The following is a 19,279-nucleotide window of genomic DNA, read 5'->3' on the forward strand; positions in this document are numbered from 1 at the left end:
GTTGGCACTTTTCCCATCGATTTGGGCAATCACTGTAATGCCACAACCACCATGGCTGTGGCATTACAGTGAGTGGCAGACAATCCCTGCATGATTGGTGCTCTAAATAGCGCCAGACATGCAGGACACGCTTTTGGTGCACGAACAGTTATCGAACATAACCTCGAACAGCCGAATTTTTTGCAAATCGTTCGGGTTCGTCGAACAACTCGAACACCGCCCAAAACAGCTCGAATTTGAGATTGGCGAACAGTTCTAGTCGAACACCGCTCATCTCTAGTGGTTATTAATGGAAAACACTCAGACTGGGTCTCGGTTAACAGTGGGATACCACAGGGGTCAGTATTGGGCCCCCTTCTTTTTAACATATTTATTAATGACCTTGTAGGGGGCATACAGAGTAATATTTCAATATTTGCAGATGACACTAAACTCTGCAGGGTAATCAATACAAAGGAGGAAAATTTTATATTACAGGAGGATCTATGTAAACTAGAAGCTTGGGCTAATAAATGGCAAATGAGCTTTAATGGAGATAAATGTAAGGTAATGCACTTGGGCAGAGGAAATAAAATGTATAATTGTATGTTTAATTGTAAAACACTGGACAAAATTGTAGCTGAAAAAGACCTGGGTGTATTGGTGGACGATAAGCTCACATTTAGTGGCCAGTGTCAGGCAGCTGCTGCAAAGGCAAATAAAATAATGGGATGCATTAAAAGAGGCATAGATGCTCATGAGGAGAAGATAATTTTACCTCTATTCAAGTCACTAGTGGGACCACACTTAGAATACTGTGTACAGTTCTGGTCTCCGGTGTATAAGAAAGACATAGCTGAACAAGAGAGGGTGCAGAGAGAAGCGACCAAGGTTATTAGAGGACTGGGGGTCTGCAATACCATGACAGGTTATTACACCTGGGGTTATTTACTGTGGAAAAATGAAGGCTTAGGGGTGATCTTATTACTATGTACAAGTATATGAGGGGACAGTACAATGACCTGTCTACTGATCTTTTTACTCTGAGGCCAGAGACGGGGACAAGGGGGCATCTTCTACGTCTGGAGAAAAGAAGGTTTAATCATAATCACAGACGGGGATTCTTTACTGTAAGAGCAGTGAGACTATAGAACTCTCTGCCGCATGATGTTGTAATGAGTGATTCACTATTAAAATTTAAGGAGGGCATGGATGCCTTTCTTGAAAAGTATAATATTACAGGTTATATATACTAGATTCCTTGATAGGGCGTTGATCCAGGGAACTAGTCTGATTGTCGTATGGAGTTGGGAAGGTATTTTTTTCCCCAATGTGGAGCTTAGTGTTTCCCACATGTTTTTTTTTTGCCTTCCTCTGGATCAACATGTTAGGCTATGGGTTGAACTAGATGGACTTAGTTTTTAAGGTTGACTTATGTTTTTAAGGTTAACTATGTTACTAGAAACCAACTCCATGAGGGTGGTATGAGAGCCCAACGTCAACAGATAGGGGTTGTGCTCACAGCCCAACACCGTGCAGGATGCTTGGCATTTGCCACAGAACACCAGGATTGGCAAAGTCGCCACTGGCACCCTGTGCTCTTCACAGATAAAAGCAGGTTCACATTGAGCACATGTGACAGACGTGACAGAGTCTGGAGACGCTGTGGAGAGCGATCTGCTGCCTGCAGCATCCTTCAGCATGACTGGTTTGGCAGTGGGTCAGCAATTGTGTGGGGTGGCATTTCTTTGGAGGGCTGCACAGCCCTCCATGTGCTTGCCAGAGGTAGCCTGACTGCCATTAGTTACCGAGATGAGATCCTCAGACCCCTTGTGAGACCATATGCTGGTGCGGTTGGCCCTGGGTTCCTCCTAATGCAGGACATTGCCAGACCTCATGTGGCTGGAGTGTGCCAGCAGTTACTGCAAGATGAAGGCATTGAAGCTATGGACTGGCCTGCCCATTCCCCATACCTGAATCCGATTGAACACATCTGAGACATCATGTCTCGCTCCATCCACCAACGTCACGTTGCACCACAGACTGTCCAGGAGTTGGTGGATGCTTTAGTCCTGGTCTGGGATGAGATCCTACAGGAGACCATCCGCAACCTCATCAGAAGCATGCCCAGGCATTGTAGGGAGGTCATACAGGCACGTGGACGCCACACACAATACTGAGCCTCATTTTGACTTTTTTTAAGGACAATACATCAAAGTTGGATCAGCTTGTAGTGTGTTTTTCCACTTTAATTTTGGGGGTGACTCCAAATCCCGGCCTCCATTGGTTAATAAATTTGATTTCCATTGATGATTTTTGTGTGATTTTGTTGTCAGCACATTCAACTTTGTACAGAACAAAGTATTCAATGAGACTATTTCATTCATTCAGATCTAGGATGTGCTATTTGAGTGTTCCCTTTATTTTTTGAGCAGTGTACTTTCATGCCCAAAATGACAAACGTATTATCAGAGTGATACTTTTGTTGGCTAACCAGAAAAAATATATATATTTGCAAGCTTTCAGAAAAGCTTCTTCTTCAGACAGGATTACAAATGAGGACAAACTGGACCTCACAACCAATGCACAACCAAACTCTGAATCTCGACTGTTTCCTTAAAAAAGTTAAATCTGACATATTGGACAGACACCACAAAGTGCCACACAATATCAGTATATGGAGGCAAGAAAAGCCTTACAATTTTTAAAAGCTAACAACAATATCATCATTAAACCAGCAGACAAAGGAGGAGCTGTAGTTATCATGAGCATGTCAGATTACATCCAAGAAGCACATAGAAAACTCTTGGATATAAAATACTACACTCCATTTCAGGAAGATCCCACCAAGAAATACACAGAGGAACTAACACATATTATGAATGAGTTTGATTCTACTTTATCCTCACTACTGGAACTAATATCAGACAATGCCCAAACAGGTACCTTCTACATGTTAACCAAAATACAAAAAGAAGGTAATTCTGGGAGGCCAATCATCTCTGGTATTGGGCATTAAATGAGAATATCTCAGGCTGGAGAGCATTCTGAAACCCTTGGTGAGGCGCACACCCAGCTATATCCAGGACTAGAGATAAGTGAACTTGTTCAGAAAACATTTGCCAATCTCAAAGTCAGCACAAACATTGCACATTCGGATTCGTGTTCAGACCCCCCAAGCATTTTCCTCAAAATCAGCAAACTTAGGCAAAATTTCGGTAAATGATTTCCATTAATGCTTTTGATAGGAATTTTAGCTAGGATAGTGGTGCTGTATGATTAGCGGGGAAGACATGTTTAATGAGGCTAATAGGTGGGGAGCTGCGGCCTGTTATTCTTTATTTTTTTAACTTACGGTGCGGAGATTCCAGCAGCCAATCAGGGTGCAGAAACCATCCACAATGTCCAGACACAAGGGCTTGTGTCATTGGCTGCCGAAGTCACATGTCCCTCTCCATATAAATATGTGGCTTTGGCGCCATTTTTTAGTGTAACAGCATAGTGAGGCTGCTTCTGCTGCTGCTACTGGATAGGCAGATAGTTATCTAGGTGATTGTCAGTCAGCTAGCTCAGATAGATAGGATCCTGTGTGACTGTGAAATCAATCTTACAACAGATCAATCCTTTTTGATAATTGTGTGGTCCAGAGACATCTGGACACATTTCAGCATATAACTCTGTTGTGCTGCTAATATTGTGTTCCAGACAGGAGTCCACATTTGAAAATCTAAATTCTAAATTCTAAAGTGCTAATAGTGTGGTCCTGAAACAAGGCCACATTTCTACATATAAATATTTTGTGCTGGTAATATTTTTGTCCAGCCAAAAGTCCACATTTGAAAATATAAATTCTATGTGCTAATAGTGTGGTCCTGAAAGAAGGCTACATTTCTGCATAAAAATATTTTGTTCTGGTAATATTTTTGTCCAGTCAGAAGTCCACATTTAAAAATCTAAATTGTTTGTGCTAATAATGTGGTCCTGAAGCAAGGCCACATTTCTGCATATAAATATTTTGTGCTGTTAATATTTTTGTACAGCCAGAAGTCCACATTTGAAAATCTAAATTCTTTCTGCTAACAGTATGGTCCTGAAACAAGGCCACATTTCTGCATATAAATATGTTGTGCTGGTAATATTTTTGTCCAGCCAGGAGTCCACATTTAAAAATCTAAATTCTTTCTGCTAATAGTATGGTCCTGAAAGAAGGCCACATTTCTTCATATAAATATTTTGTGCTGGTAATATTTTTGTCCAGCCAGGAGTCGACATTTGAAAATCTAAATTCTTTGTGCTAATAGCATACTCCAGAAAGCATGCCACATTTCAGTATATAAATATTTTGTGCTACTAGTTTTGCTCCAGCCAGGAGTCCACATGTCAGAATCTAAATTTTTTTGCTAATAGCGTGGTCCAGAAAGCATGCAACATTTCAGCTTTTAATTCTTTTGTTCTAATATTGTGCTCCATCCAGGAGTCGACATTTCAGAATCTAAATTCTTTGTGTTAATAGAGTGCTCCATAAAGCAGGCCACATGTCAATATATAATATTTTGTTCTCATATTTTTGTTACATCCAGGAGTCCACATTTGAGAATCTATACTTTTTGCTCTTATAACGTGCTCCAGCAAGCAGGCCACATATCAGTATATAAATATTTTGTGCTACTAGTTTTGCTCTAGCAAGGAGTCCACATTTGAGAATCTAAATTCTTTTTGCTAATAGAGTAGTCCAGAAACCAGGCCACATTTCAGCTATTAATTATTTTGCGCTAATATTGTGCTCCATCCAGGAGTCCACATTTCAGAATCAAAATTCTTTGTGCTAATAGAGTACTCCAGAAAGCAGGCCACATTAAATTATATAAATATTTTGTGCTACTAGTTTTGCTCCAGCCAGGAGTCCACATTTCTGAATCTAAATTGTTTGTGCTTCTAGCATGCTCCAGAAAGCAGACCACATTTCAGTATATAAATATTTTGTGCTACTAATTTTGCTCCAGCCAGGAGTCTACATTTCAGAATTTAAATTATTTTTGCTAATAGCAAGGTCCATAAACCAGGCCACATTATAGCTTTTAATTCTTTTGTTCTAATATTGTACTCTATCCAGGAGTCCACATTTCAGAATCTAAATTTTTGTGCTAATAGCGAGCTCCAGATAGTAGGCCACATTTCAGTGTATAAATATTTTGTGCTACTAGTTTTGCTACAGCCAGGAGTCCACATTTGAGAATCTACATTGTTCTAATAGCGGGTTCCAGAAAACAGGCCACATTTCAGGATATAAATATTTTGCACTACTAGTTTTGCTCCAGCCAGGAGTCCACATTTCTGAATCAAATTTTTTTGTGCTAATAGCATTCTAAATAAAGCAGGCCACATTTCAGTTTATAAATATTTTGTGCTACTATTTTTGCTCCAACGAGGAGTCCACATTTCTGAATCTAAATTGTTTGTGCTAATAATGTGCTCCTGCTCCATAAAGCAGGCCAAATTTCAGTATATAAATATTCTGTGCTACTAGTTTTTCTCCAGCCAGGAATCCAAATTTCCGAATCAAAATTGTTCACGCTAAGTGAAAAAGGATCTAAACCCTACTCCCCACCCCGATGGCATTGATATTGAGCTCGAGATACTCCTGCTCCATCCTCTCCAGTCGTTCACTGCGTGTCAAACTTGTATTCTGTTCTGCTGGTGCACGGGCTGGTCTAAAAAATGTGTGAAACGACTAAATGACTCACAGAAATTGCTTATTTTTTACATATATTTTACGCAATGATATAGTGCCATTTATTCCACAGCTCTTTAATCTAAATTTTCTATCAGTTTGCCTTTGGAGTGTGGGAGGAAACCGGAGAACTGAAAGACTTTGCTTCATTCTTTAAGCAGAAGATTGACAACAAAAGGCAAAACTTTTGTCTAAAGTCCCCACATCCCCTCCTCATAAGTACTCAACTCTCCCCCTCCAAAACCAGCTTCTCCTCCATCGCGGAAGATCAACTTTTCCCTTTATTCTCCAAATCACACCTCATCAGCTGTGAACTTGACCCAATCTCATCCCACCTCATTCCAAACCTTACAACACTCTTCATCCCAACAATAACTCACCTCTTCAACCTGTCACTAAAAACTGGCATCTTCCCCTCATGCTTAAAACATACGTTGATCACACCCATCCTCAAAAAGCCCTCCCTTGACCCATCCTCTCTGTCTAGCTATCGTCCATTATCACTGCTTCCCTTTGCTGGAAAAAACCTCCATTTTGAACTGGTAATAATCTGGACAGGCTTAAAAAATGATCTGCTCACCTTCCACAACAACTTCAACAAGTTCCACCCAACTATCAAGCTCACTATCAACTTCTCAAAGTCCCAGATACATTTTCTGGGCACCATCATATGCATCAAAGAAAACACCATGCAAACATCAATTTACCATAAACCCACAGGATGTCCGACATATATTAGATGGAACAGCTTTCATCCAAGACACGCAAAAAAATCCATCAACTACAGTCAAGCTCTAAGGTACATTCAAATCTGTTCAGACAGTAAGCACAGAAAACTACAGCTGCTAACACTGAGGAATTCATTCCTACAACAAGGATACCATTCACTGGTAATAGATGAACAGATTCACAAAGCTACAAAGAAGCAGGCTCCTGGATTACTAACAGAGGTAGATCAACAACAGGGTACACCTGTGACAGCAACTGGTCACATACAACCCCCACATGGATACACTAAGGAAAGTTGGTGCTGATCTCCAACCCATATTCTTCAGAGACAACAAACTGAAAGGAATATTCCAAGCACTACTACTTCTCTCCTATTAACAGCCCCCTAACCTAAGGAATTTACTTTTCAAAAGTGCCCTCTCATCCCCATCAGAGACAGGCAGATTCCCATGTAACAATAAAAAATGCAACTTGTACCCACATGCTACCATCAAATACAGTCCGCATACCAAACTCAAATCAGGATTATAAAATCATGGATTTATTTTCATGTACATCCTCCACTGTGGTGTACATGATGCAATGTACAAGGTGCCCTGAATGTGTCTATATTGGGGAAACCATGCAAAAACTGCAAGCAAGAATGAATTTACACAGACACACAATTAAAAATGAACTGGACACGCCTGTGGTAAAACATTTCTCTGGCCCGGGACACTAATGTATGACAGATCTAAAAGTCTTAATACTAAAAGGTTATTTTGAGGACAACAGAGAGAAAAAATTGGGATTTCAAACTGATAAGAATGTTCAATTCATTGACAATAGAACTCAATTTAACACCTGGATTTATGACTCACTACATGGATATAATTCACATCTCCACCAGATGGATTCAAGATAATTAAACATTCCCACAGCCTCTCCATTTGTAAGGAAAAACCCTAAATTGATTCCCTTGGCTTATCATAAGGAGACATCACCCCTTATGCCTCATGAACAAATGTCTTGCTGTAATATCTCTTAAATGTTTGTGCTTTTGTCTTATCAATTCATTTGTAATCCTGCCTGAAGAAGGAGCCCCTGTGCTCTGAAAGCTCTGAAAGCTTGCAAATATATATATTTTTCTGGTTAGCCAATAAAGGTATCACTCCGAGAATACTTCTGTCATTTTTGGGCATAAAGGTATTTACATCGATTTTTCTGGTACCACTGTACCACGATATAATTTTGTATTGTACATCAACTAAATATATAAAATCAATAGTCTTTTCACATTCCATATTACATCATAATATTCCAGATTGCATCTCCTAACATATTTATAATGTCATCAGGGGGACAGATAGATACAGTAGATGACAGCATAATTTTATGTTTATTTTAGACATTCTAGGTGTTGATGGCAATGAAGTAGATACATCAGAAAACTTCTTTAAATGCACATATTTTTTTACCTTAATACCTTGCTGCTATCTCAAAAAAAGAGATATAAAGAATATACTGGGGCAAGACGACTCACTCGGCTCCAGTCGAAAGTAGACACAGGAACGGTTTTGGCTGCAGGTCTATGTTAACAGCATAAAGCACTGCAGACTTCAGCAAAATAAAACTTAGCCTTGCTGGCATAAAGTTAAAACAAAAAGACAAAGGATAACACAGTCCATGTGTGTACAGGTTTGCCTGTACCACATTGCAGCAAACTTGTCTCTCCAGACTCATCAATCACAGAAAAAAAACAGGACTGAGCAGTTAAACTTTCTCAGCCACACCCTGAGCTTCCCACCCTCTTTACCATTCACAAAAAAAACCCACACCCTTTAAGTGAGTTAACCCCCAGCGTATAACATGCTGGCTAAAACTTTGTAGGTTTCATTTCACATAGGCTAGCAGCCAGAGTGACACATACCTCTCCTGATATATAATACCAGTGACTTTGTCACAATACATATATGTAAAATTCACCATGTGTTTTATTGTATAAAGAAAGATCTGAAATAGATTAGATGGAATAAACTGAAATAGAAAAAAGATATATATACTTTTTTTCCTTTTCAAATCCATTCCCAGTTTTTGATTAAAGAAAAATAACATACAAAAACTCCACTAAACTTGTTCTGTGTGAACACAGGATAAAACTGTTGCTTGTACTTCTTTGTTAGAAACTATTTATTATAAATGCTGTCATAGTGTTCTGGTTATACTGATAAAGACTTGACAATCATTAAAATACTTGGAAATGATGTATCCTCTCCATGCTAGTACCAAATGACACATCGAAACAATAAAACAGGACATAACTGTCTTTCTGCTGCAACTGAAAAACATTGAAAGTAAATAAGCATTTCCACTGATGACAGATAGAACATTTCATGACTATGACATATAGCTGAGCTCAGATTTTGCTTTTTATTCACAGCACAAATTCTATTTCATCAGTATGATAAGAGAAAAGTGATAGTTGATAGAAATCTGTGTCAACACAAACTAAATTAAAAAAATGCTCCTTTGATCTGATAGTATCGTTTTCTATAACGCGATTCCTTTAGCTAATGTTCTCAGTTTTACTTCATAAGGTTATAGAAAAGTGTTCTTGATGGATGAAAAAGAAAATCGTGCTGGAAAAAAATATTATAAATGAGGCCTTCTAATATAGAAATCCATATCTACTTTTTAATCATGCCTAGCTGTTTTTACTTTTTAGCAAATACATTGAGTAACCTACATATCCAGTGATGAAAGATATTTTCACAAATACAGGGTGGTCCAAACGTAGGTGGACAGATAGTGTAATAAGGTTATGAAGGGGGAGATTTATCAAACAAAATCCAGTAATTTTACATAACATTATGTGGAGTGATGAAGCTTCTTTCAAATTATCCGGTCATATTAACAGACATAATTGTATTTACTGGTATAATGAGAATATGCATTTAACATTAGAGCAACAACTAAATGAGCCTGATGTCACTGTTTGGGGTGGTATTTCAAGTTTTGGTGTTTTAGGACCAATATTTTTTGATGGAACAGTCACAGGAGATAATTATCTCGAAATTCTAATGAATTAAGTTGTTCCCCAGTTACAGCAACAGCCTAATTCAAATGACCTTTATTTCCAACAATATGGGGCCCCTCCACATTATTCAAGAGTAGTCTGCGAGTATCTTGATGAAACATTTCCTAATAAATGGATTGGCCGAAGAGGCCCACTTGATTGGCCGGCATGTTCATCAGACTTGACCCCAATGGATTTTTTCTCTTGGGGAGTACTCAAGGACAAAGTTTATAGTCGAAAACCAAAAAGTGTCAGTGATTTGAAAAATTACATAAGAGATGCATTTCAAGAAATTAATACCCAAAGAGACTTGTGCAAAAAAGTTTGTCGAAGTGTAAGAGGCAGACTTCAAAGCTATGCAAATTGTAATGGAAAACAGTTTGAGCACCTGCGTTGATAAAATTTAAGGGCTTTTGCACTATTGTTCAGAATAACATTTAATTGTCAATGTTATGCTTGTGTTAGTAAATATAATTTTATATATAAATCAAAATAAATGTTATTTTCTGTCCACGTACTTTTGGACCACCCTGTATATTGAAAAAGCATTTAACCACATAAAGGAGTTGTGACTAGCGTTGAGCCACCCCCGTAGTGTTCGGGTTCGGTTCAGTTCGTCGAACACCGGGATGTTCGTGGAACTGTTCGTCGAACACCTTAGAACACCGTCGAACACCCTCGAACACCGTTAAAACCAATGGCAGACAAACAAAAACACATAGAAACACATAGAAAACACCTTCAAAGGTGCCCAAAAGCTGACAAACTGCTCAGAAGACACTCTCTTTAAAAAATCCGGCCGGCAATTCAGCAGCGGCATACACCGGTACTCGACAATTTAGACAAGAAGGAATGGAGCATCACACATAGATTAGATAGATAGAAACATGTCAGTCACATATATAAGAAATACAGTGACAGTGTTGCTTACTGTACTTGTTATTTAGTGTTAAAGGATTTATTAAAAAAAATAATAGTGTTTTCATGCACCGTCTCTTTAAAAAAGCCGGCCGGCAATTCAGCATCAGTACCCGACAATTTATAACAGAATGAATGTCCACGGCCAGGACAGCCTTTGAAAGTGTCCTCCCGTGCCGAGGCCAGGCTTGTCCGAAGAGTCAAGGCTAACCCAAGGACAACAAGGAAGGAGCTCCGGGAAGATCTCATGGCAGTGGGGACATTGGTTTCAGTCAATACCATAAGTAACGTACTCCACCGCAATGGTCTCCGTTCCAGACGAGCCCGTAAGGTACCTTTACTTTCAAAGCGTCATGTCAAGGCTCGTCTACAGTTTGCTCATGATCACTTGGAGGACTCTGAGACAGACTGGTTCAAGGTTCTATGGTCTGATGAGACCAAGATCGAGATCTTTGGTGCCAACCACACACGTGACGTTTGGAGACTGGATGGCACTGCATACGACCCCAAGAATACCATCCCTACAGTCAAGCATGGTGGTGGCAGCATTATGCTGTGGGGCTGTTTCTCTGCCAAGGGGCCTGGCCATCTGGTCCGCATCCATGGGAAGATGGATAGCACGGCCTACCTGGAGATTTTGGCCAAGAACCTCCGCTCCTCCATCAAGGATCTTAAGATGGGTCGTAATTTCATCTTCCAACAAGACAACGACCCAAAGCACACAGCCAAGAAAACCAAGGTCTGGTTCAAGAGGTAAAAAGTCAAGGTGTTGTAGTGGCCTAGTCAGTCTCCTGACCTTAACCCAATTGTAAACTTGTGGAAGGAGCTCAAGAATAAAGTCCACATGAGACACCCAAAGAACCTAGATAACTTGGAGAAGATCTGCATGGAGGAGTGGGCCAAGATAACTCCACAGACCTGTGCCGGCCTGATCAGGTCTTATAAAAGACGATTATTAGCTGTAATTGCAAACAAGGGTTATTCCACAAAATATTAAACATAGGGGTTGTATAATAATTGACCCACACTTTTATGTTTAAAATTTAATAAAATTCAACTGAGCAACATAACTTTTTGGTTTGAAAGATTTATGCTTCTGTTCATAAAACCTACTCTCGTTTGCAGTTTGAAGGCTCTAACTTATTTGCATCTTATCAAACCAGCTAAATCTGCAGGGGGTTGAATACTACGTGTAGGCACTGTATAAGAAGTACAGTGATAGTGTTGATTACTGTACTTGTCATTTAGTGTTAAAATAAAGGAATTATTAAAAAAAAAATTGGCGTGGGGTTCCCAGTAATTTTAGTCTCTAGCGGAGGTTAAGCAGACGGCTGGGGCAGATGTTTGAAGCCTGGGAAGGGGGTAATACCCACGGAACTTCCCAGGCTACTAATATCAGCCCCCAGCTGAATACCTAGCCTTAACTAGCTATTAAAATGGGGGACCCCCCAAAAAATTACATGGAGTCCCCCCTATTATAATAGCTAGCAAAGGCTAGGCCGACAGCTGGGGGCTGATATTAATAGCCCAGGAAGGGTTCCATGAATATTGGCCCCCTCCCAGGCTGGAAACACCAGCCGTCAGCCGCCCCAGAAATGGCGCATCCACAGGATGCGCCAATTCTGGCACTTAGCCTCGCTCTTCCCACTGCCCTGTAGCGGTGGCAGTGGGGTAATAGGGCTGGGGTTGATGTCAGCTTATAATGCCAGCTGACATAAAGCCCAGGTTAGCTATGGAGAGGCGTCTATAAGACACCCCCATTACTAACCCCATAGTCAAAGTTAAAAAAAAACACAAACACACAGAATAAAGTCCTTTAATTGAAATAAACACACAATTCTCTATTGTTCTAAATGAAACCATACTTACAGTCACGCCCATTCCAGCTGAAGCCAACGATCTCCTGCAATAAAAGTAAAATAATAAAGCAACATCATCCTTACCTTTCCATGGTTCCCACGACAGCTTCAGCTCTGCTACATTCACATGACAGGCTGGAGCGCAGCAGAACGCTGCCATCCAGCTTGCCATGCGGCAGACACTGAGAAGCGCAGGCATGCTTGCGCTCCTCCGTGTCTGGCTGTGACGGCATAAAGATGAGCCGAGGTCATGTCCAATGAACTCCGCTCACCTCATGCACGTCACTGACAGCGTGGAAAAATTCTCCTGCACATGCGGTGAGCGCAGGAGAATTTTCCCACGCTGTCAGTGACGTGCATGAGGTGAGCTCATGTCCAATGAACTCGGCTCACCTCATGCACGTCACTGACAGCGTGGGAAAATTCTCAGCGCTCAGCGCTTCAGCAGGAGAATTCTCCCACGCTGAGATGGCAATGAGAGGACAGGCTGGATCACAGCTGAGCGCTGCCATCCAGCTTGTCATCCTTCAGAGACACTGCAGAGCGCAAGCAAGCAAGAAAAGACGCAGGGCAAAGAACACGGGTCGTGCACTCCGAATAGAATAGAAAAATATATAATAAATCTTTATTACAATATTAGCAAACAAAACATGTGCAAAAAACATTAAAAACATTTAAAACAAGCAATGTACAGATACAATTCATTGAGTAAAGAGTTCAGTTACAATAACCCACGGAATCTTATACTCATGCAGGAATGGTAGGTAAATCTATATGGTATAGTAGTCACATAATCATAGGTCTAAAGGTGATACAATATTAGACCCTCTCCCTACCAGAAATGCCAATTAAACCCTAGGCTAATAGAAACCATAAGTACTGCAATGCAGAGAATGTAGTTTAGTAATTTAATATAGTCTCATAGAGCCCTACAGGGTATGTAAGTGGGGGAGACTTACTTTACCTGCAAGTAGATAGACCTAACGCGTGTTGCTGCACCCACGCAGCTTCATCAGGGGTAAATTAGCAAATGGTATCAATCGCAGGCAGGAGTAAAAAGAAAGGCAGCACTCACCTTTGGACCCGTTGAAGCGCTGGAAGGCAGCGAAACGGCCGTCGTCCTTTTTTTCCTCTCCCCTGCACACCCCTCGGAGTCTCAGTCCAATGCTGCATGCTGATATGCTCCACACATACAAATAAAGGTACGTTTTAAGAAGACTGGATGAGTGCTGCCTTTCTTTTTACTCCTGCCTGCGATTGATATATTTCTTGGATATGCACCACCGTTTCAGTCTTGAAGCACGCAGTCTGAAGTAAGCCCTGGTGATTGATTGTTTGAAAAAACAGCGTGGTGCCGGAATGTTTCTCTTGCACTTAGCAAATGGTATGTTTGCTTTTTATACATAACCTAATTAGCACATGTGACTATCCAAAGTGGTAGTAGCTCAAGCCTCAAGCAGCGTGCATCTCAATGTGTGGAACGCACTGAACCGGACACAAGCCGTTAGTCATATCCGATTGACGTCACATCCGGTGTGGTGTGCGCTCCAACCAGCAATCATGGTGGAACGCAACTGGATGTGACGTCCCGCGGTCAGGATATGCGTGATCGCTACAGGGAGATAGGTTTGCATTCCACTCTCTGAATGTAGTGGAACGCAAACCGGAAATAGTGCGTCCACTATAAAGAAGAACCGGTATGATGCATCAGGATAAATGTAAGATGGTGGTAAAGAAAAAATAAGAAAAAAATGGAAGAAAAAAAATATATATGTGACATATAAGCAAAAATAAATAAGTAAACATACAATGACAAATCACAAACAATAACCAAACAATACATAATAATCGACATATAAGACTCACAACAATGACCACAATAAAATGAATACATAAGAAAACAAATATACATATAACATATAAATACCCACCATCCACCAGCCTAAAGTTATCCATTTAAAAGTAGATCAGAATGAAACAGCGTAAAAAGCAGAAAAATAGCAACAGATCAACCAAGCCAAAAGACCAGCATACAGGGGACAAGTCGAAATCCGCATCAACTGCACATGTGGCCCCTCACAGAACCTTAATTCAAGTACCCCATAAAGGAGAGATCCTCGTTGATTCCCTTGGGGGCAACCGAGTCAAGTAAAAATATCCATCTAGATTCTGATCTCAAAACTAGTGTAATCCATTTTGAGCAAATTTGATTATATTTTTTGGAGGCCCATCACCGATAAACATCTCGGGTTACCAGAGTGGAATTGGAGAAAGTGGGCAGCTACAGTCGAAATGGACAGTCCCTTTTTTAGGTCTTGTTCCGCAAGGTTTATATTAGAGGCGTGCTGCTGCACTCTACTGCGAATACCTCTAACAACATCGACAGAAGTGACCTGGGAGTCAGAGATGCTTCCAGTGGTCTTCCCCATGCTTTTCCCATGTAATTTGAGCACTTCTCCCATCGATTTGGGCAATTTTTAGGCCCTCTGCAGACCGCCGGGGGGGCTGCCGGAAAAATGCTCGAGTTTCCCATAGACTTACCTTGGGATCGTTGCTTGGACCAAGCACTCGAGCATTCCAATTTGCTTGACCCGAGCAATGTGTACCCCAGCATTTTAGTGCTCGCTCATCACTAATAGGAGTGTATCTTTTCTATGCAACCTTTTCTGTACAATTTGTGGGTGAGAATGCTAAGGGAGTTCAATGGGTGAAAAATGACACTAGGTGAAAAATGACTTAGTCTTTAAAAGTTGGGAGATACACCATTCTGTGACTGCACCTATGCCCCATCACCCCTTTGAGAATTTTTGGTTTTGAAAGGGGGAGCCAGAATAAGGACTTCTTCTATGTATGCCCCTAGTTGAAGGAGGACCTAAGGTCAGTGCATATTCTAATAATTATAATATATACACTCAGCCCACCCTACCTCCTAGTTATAGGGGTTTTTCATTCAGTGCACATTTTTTGTCAGAAGAGCAGCTCACTGACTACTAACAGAGTGTAATGTTGGGATTTGGCTTTACCAGGCGGTTCAGGCAGTTGTCACGTAATCATAAGTAGGTGATTTGCCAAACACATTCTCATTACTTTTCATCCAATTCTCTTTCTTTTCTATTGAGGGAAGCAGATGAGAATGTGTTTGGCACAGTGAGGCCTCGTTACCTCTGGACTATAACATGGTTGAGTGCTATCCGATGTTTTATCAGATAGATCTCGGCCCAATGTTTATAACTATGGGCAGTGCAGATCTGCGTTTTTCTCTATAGACCAAATCGGTCTGAAATTTGCAGCAAGCATCGAGTGGCTCTGCAATTCGGATCACCCATACAAGTCTGAAACATCGGACTACACTCGGACGTCATTCAAGTACAGTCTAATGCAAGTGGACACAGACAATGGAGAAGATGGAGAAATTCAGCTCTTCGTCTTCTCCGCACCTGCGATACGACTCTTATGTGAAAGAATCAGATCACAGTAAACTGACACTGATCAAACTCTAATCGGAGTGTGATCAATGTCATTACCATAATCGATCTGATTATCTGGCAATCATCTATCGTGTGAAAGAGCCCTTAATGTTATCACCACATAAAGAAAAAAACTAAAGGGGTTGTACCCCTACTAAAAACGGCCAGTTCTATAGACAGTTTTGCACCAGGAGCTTATTTGGCCAAGAAGATAAGATTCATATAGGGACTGATTGTCCAGCACTTATAAAAATCATATATTCTTGGACAAATAAGTTCCTGGTGCAAAACTGGCTGGAGGACTGGCCGTTTTTAATAGGGAGAAAATGTAACCATTATCAGCCCCAAAAGTCAGTCACCAGCCAGTTCTGGACCAGAGGAGAGAGATAATAATATTTAAAGGGGTTGTGCACTAATTTAACACTGATGACCTATCCTTGGGATAGGTCATCAATGTCTGATCAGTGTTGGTGTGACACCTGGCAGCCCCGCAGATCAGCTGTTCTCTGTGCAGACAGGAACTGCTCAGTTACAGAACTGCACAGATCCGTCTACTGGGTAGTAGCCACAAGCGGGTAATGCATATCCGACCCTTATTGATTTAAATAGGTGATGAATGTGCAGTACCCGGCTGCTGCCACTATACAGTAGGCGGCGCTGTGCTGTGCCATAACTGAGATGTGAGAACAGCTGATCTGTGGGGGTGCCAGGTGTTACAGCCACACAGATAAGACATTGATGCCCTATCCTAAGGATGAGTCTTCAATGTTAAGAGTGGACAACCCCTTTCAATTTACTAAATGTGTCTCTAGGCTGGAAAAGAACATGAACTCACCTGGTGATCCAGATTGCTGCTGATTGGAGCAGGAACGGCAACACACTGCGGTTGACTGCAGGTCTGGAGCCAATTAGGCGGCAGCCAGGGGCGTACATAGAAATCATGGGGCCCCATAACAAAAGTCCTAATAGCCCTGCATGTAGTATTATGGTCCCCACATAGTATGATGGCCCCCACATATAATGGCCGACATAGTATGATGGCCCCCACATTGAAATGGCCCATATAGTATGATAGCCCCACATATAATGGCCCATATAGTATGATGGCCCCCACATATAATTGCCCATATAGTATGATGACCCCCACATATGATGGCCCATATAGTATGATAGCCCCCACATATAATGGCCCCCACATATGATGGCCCATATGGTATGATGGTCTCCACATATAATGGCCCCCATAGTATGATGGTCCCCACATATAATGGCCCACATAGTATGATGGCCCCCACATATAATGGCCCACATAGTATGATGGCCCTCACATATAATGGTCCACATAGTATGATGGCCCTCACATATAATGGCCCACATAGTATGATGGCCCCCACATATAATGGCCCACATAGTATGATGGCCCCACATATAATGGGCCATATAGTATGATGGTCCCCACATATGATGGCCCATATGGTATGATCGCCTCCACATAAAATGACCCCCATATATAATGGCCCACATAGTATCATGGCCCTCACATATAATGGCCCACATAGTATGATGGCCCCCACATATAATGGCCTACATAATATGATGACCCCCACATATAATGGCCCACATAGTATGATGGCCCCGACAAATAATGGCCCATATAGTATGATGCCCCCACATATAAAGGCACACATAGTATGATGGCCCCCACCTATAACAGCCCATATAGTATGATGGCCCCCAGACATATTGGCCCCCACATATGATGGCCCACACATATAATGGCCCATATAGTATGATGGCCATCACATATAATGGACCATATAATATGATTGCCTCCACATATAATGGCCCACATAGTATGATGGCCCCCACATATAATGGCCCCACATATATTGGCCCATATAGTATGATGGCCCCCACATATAGTGCCCCCACATATAATGGCCCACATAGTATGATGGCCCCCACATATAATGGCCCACAAATCATGATGGCCTCCATATATAATGGCCCACATAGTATGACGGCCTGACATATAATGGCCCATATAGTATGATGGCCCCCACATATAATGCCCCCCACAAAGTACTGTTTGATGCTAAAAAAAAAATACTCACATTGTTCCCTGCTGCTAAGGCGGGGTTGGTCTGCAGCATTGCTAGGGCCACATGTCTGAGAGCAGAGCGTGTGTCCCTGTTCACAGAATATACCGATACATAGCAGCATCAGTACATAACCGGCTCCAGCCACATGTGCGTCGCAGTGTTCAAATAATGAATGATGCGTGCGCGAGCCCTGCCCCCAGTGATGCTGAACCACCAGGGCAGGCACCCAAAAAATAAAGGGGTCGGCAGCCATAAAAATGGGCTGGCAGCCCCTCAAGCAGTGCCACACCGCGTTCCACCAGGAAAGTGCCCCGAAGGGCAGATTAGCAATCCGGGCCTGGTAGTGAATGACTGGGGAGGATGGTGCAGGAATATCTTGAGCTCAATATCAATACCATCAGGGAGGGTTTGGACCCTTTTACATTTTGGTCTTCAGAAATGGAAGAGTGGCCTGAGCTCGTCTGTCATGCCTTGGAGTGCCCGTCAGCCAGTGTTCTCTCAGAACGTGTCTTCAGCACTGATGGTGGTGTCTTCAGCATATTCGGTTGTCCCCTAAAAATGTAGACCACCTAACTTTCATAAAGATGAACAAGTCATGGATCTCCAAGGACTTTTGCAAGCCAATCACAGACTGTGCAGACTAGGCAACAGTGTAGTTTTTAGTGTGCTGCATTGATCTCGCATTATTGCAATCTGTGACATCTCTGTCATTGCTTCTGTGCTGTAGTGCCGGCGTCCCTGCCCTCTGCTAGGCAGGGACGCTGCTCCCCTCACCGCTCTGCTCCGTGCCCGGCTTCCTCCCCCCGCTCTGCTGTCAGCGCGCGCTCCGTCCCGGCGTCCTCCTCCTGCTCTGCTCTCAGCGCGCGCTCCCTCCCGGCCCCTGTGCTTAGGGCGCGCGCGCGCGCGCTCCCCTCCTCTTAAAGGGGCCGCGCGCGCCGCCCTAAAGAGTCCCCGGCCAATGGCCGGAGGACTTCATCATATTTAAGGCACCTCCTCCAAAATGGAGGTGCCCGAGCAATGTTGTTTGCACCTGTGTCTCACCTGTGCTTCAGCCCTCAGGTCCCGTTGCCAGTTACCTGCCAGTTTCCTGCCAGTTACCTGCCAGTTACCTGCCTGATTCCTGCCTGAATACTTGTTACCTGTCTGCCAGTCTGAGGTCCGACGGTCTGCCTTACTACTCCTGTCAGTCTGTCTAAAGGACCAGCCTGCCCGCTCACCTGGGAGCGCATATCAGCTACCTGCCTGCTTGCCTGAGGTCCGACGGTCTGCCTTACTACTCCGGTCAGTCTGTCTATGGACCAGCTTGCCCGCTCACCTGGGAGCGCATCTCCGTTACCTGCCTGCTTGCCAGCCCGGAGGCTCCGTTGTCACGTGCTGTGACCACCAGCTATCTCAGAGACTCTTGCCCGCTCACCTGGGAGCGCATCTCCGTTACCTGC

The 19,279-nt window shown here is 42.4% G+C and overlaps 1 long non-coding RNA gene across 1 annotated transcript in view; it reads right to left on the reverse strand.

The window, feature by feature from the left end:
- Window positions 1-8,143, reverse strand: part of LOC141258172 (uncharacterized) — an 84,706-nt gene extending 76,563 nt beyond the window's left edge. Inside the window, exon 1 of the long non-coding RNA XR_012318221.1 lies at window positions 7,897-8,143. This is a non-coding gene — a long non-coding RNA (uncharacterized lncRNA). The remainder of the gene's footprint in view (window positions 1-7,896) is intronic.
- Between the last annotated feature and the right edge of the window lie 11,136 nt (window positions 8,144-19,279).

Source organism: Phyllobates terribilis, unplaced genomic scaffold, assembly GCF_046119375.1.
Source record: "Phyllobates terribilis strain yellow unplaced genomic scaffold, ASM4611937v1 Scaffold_3__8_contigs__length_932513732, whole genome shotgun sequence".
Classification (NCBI taxonomy): domain Eukaryota; kingdom Metazoa; phylum Chordata; class Amphibia; order Anura; family Dendrobatidae; genus Phyllobates; species Phyllobates terribilis.